Below are 2,500 nucleotides of genomic sequence, written 5' to 3'. Positions count from 1 at the left end.
TCTGGGACAGGAACTTTCAATTTTATTCTTGTCCTGAATATACTCAATTGATTAGTATAAGATATTTAAATAGATTCATACCTAATGACAATCCTTCCCTTTACAAAAGGATTCCACTAAAAAGTCATTTAAGTTCACTTGATTAAAATCACTCAGGGAAGAAATATTATAAAAAAAAGACATTCCATTTCTTACTAGAAAAATATTAGTCACTTATACTAGCAGCAAAATATGTTTATATATAAAAATACACTCATACAGTATATATATATATATATATATATATATATATATATATATATATATATATATATATATATATATATATATATATATATATATATATATATATATATATATATATATACACACATCATTATTGTCTATAAATAGTCTACTGCAGGACAAAGAACCTCAGAAATGAACTTCTAATTCCCTGTCAATCCATCGTGTTCTCTTACCTTACACTTTATTTTGCTATATCTAGTGATCCATTCCGTTATCTTTAATGTTAATTCATTACTTTTCATTCTCTTTGTAATACCTGCACATGTCCATTTCTTTTTCATATATGCCATTAGAATATCGTCTACTTTAATTTACTATCATATCAGTGTTGCTCTTTTTCTGTCTCATAGCGTTCTTCTTATCATGCAAAAGGTAATACTGGCAAGACCATCTGATTAAGTACATTTCTTTTTAGAGAAAGTGGCATTTTACTGTTCATAACCTCATTTTGTTCATCAAAAACTTCCCTTACTATGTTTACCTTCTTCTATACTAAGTCTCACGTCTTTGGGATATACTTACCAGGTGTCCTAAGTACATATAGTCATTATCAATCACCAGAGTTTGGTCCATAACCCTTATTCGGTATCTTTATGCATTTTCATTGAATTTTATATTAGTTTTACTTATAATCATTTCCAGTCCTACATTTCTGCTTTCTCCATTCAAATCATCTATCATCTTTTGCAGTTTGTTCCTTGATTCACTAAACAGAACTGTCATCTGGAAATCTGAAGTTGTTAAGGTATTCCACATTAATATTAGTTCGCAAATTTTCTTGATCTAAATCCTTAAAAATTCCTAAGCATGCTGTGAATAATTTGGGAGGTTGGGTGTCCCTGCCTAATATCTCTCTCAATAAGGATTTTTTTTTTTACTATCTGTATGGATTTCAAAATTACTGTACTTCCTGTATAGATATCTTCAAGTGAGCTAACATGAGATTCGTCAATTCCTTATTTTTTAAGGGCTTTCATTACTGCTAAAGTTTGGCAAACTCATAGTCTATAAATGCCCTACATAGTTGTTTGTCATACTCTGTTAATTTTTTCCTCACCTGATTATTACATGGATATGATCATATGTTGAATATATACTTCTAAATCCTGCCTACTTTCTTGGTTGCTTTAAGTCTAACTGTCTTTATATTCGGCCTAATATTATCTTATTAGATATTTTTATATTACTAAAAAATTATAGGGCGATAATTTTTCAGGGTTTCATGCGTCCCTTTATGTGAATTAGTATAATGACAAAGTTTCTCCGACCTGTAGGTATAGAGCATTCTTGCACACCTTTTGTGTAAAGTTCATTGAGTTTTACTGCTATGAAATCTCCTCAATATATTATTAAATCAATTCTTAGGCTATCTGAACCGGCGATTTCGCTTATTCTTGCTTTTCAACACTTTCAATATAAATCTAACTGTTACGTTTGGTACCGACTCAGGAGGTTAATAATTCTTTTTCCTTATATCCCTGCTGTTTAGCATTTTATAGAAATCCTCTTCACTTTCAATCACTAATCTCTTTATTTTAATAATATTTTCATTTTCATCCTTGGAAGGAAACAGTTGTTGGCATCCTGTTGTAAGTCTTCTTTTCATCCATTTGATGGTTCTTCCTTTCTTTAGTGTTTCCTCAGTCTTTGTCTGATTGTTTTTACGAATTCCTTGGGCATTTATTTTTTTTATCTTAGGATAATTCTGCTAGTTCTATTTTACCACTCTTGGAATTGCTCTCATTTTCACTGTTTTTTTTTTTTTATTAGGTTGTTGGTATTTTTTTTATTGTTTTCTTATGTCTTGTTTAGCAGGTTTCCCACCGAACTCTTCTGCTGATTGAAATACAAATTTTGTTGAATTATTGTTTACTTCTTCTTTACTTGCTTGCATTCCATAATTCTATTCATAACAATTGACAGCAGCATTGGGATAGTTTAACTGAAAATAAGATAAAAGAAATTGTGATTGTTATATCAAAGACCCTTGGAGGTATAATGGGATGCCCCTAAAATGGGAGACTACTCCTGGTCGTCTCCACATTGGTCACTCTCGGATGATACGCGAGTTTCTGCTGGCTGTCCTACACCAACCATATTGCGACGACTGTTTGACACCCCTGGCAGTGAGAGATTTGTTGACTGAATGCCCCACTTATAGCACAGAAAGAAATAGATATCTGTTTGAGGCTCCGGGTGAGGATGGCAGGTT

The sequence above is a fragment of the Palaemon carinicauda genome, chromosome 21, assembly GCF_036898095.1.
Source record: "Palaemon carinicauda isolate YSFRI2023 chromosome 21, ASM3689809v2, whole genome shotgun sequence".
Classification (NCBI taxonomy): domain Eukaryota; kingdom Metazoa; phylum Arthropoda; class Malacostraca; order Decapoda; family Palaemonidae; genus Palaemon; species Palaemon carinicauda.
The sequence above is the reverse complement of the archived record's forward strand: the minus strand, read 5'-3'. Positions refer to the sequence as shown.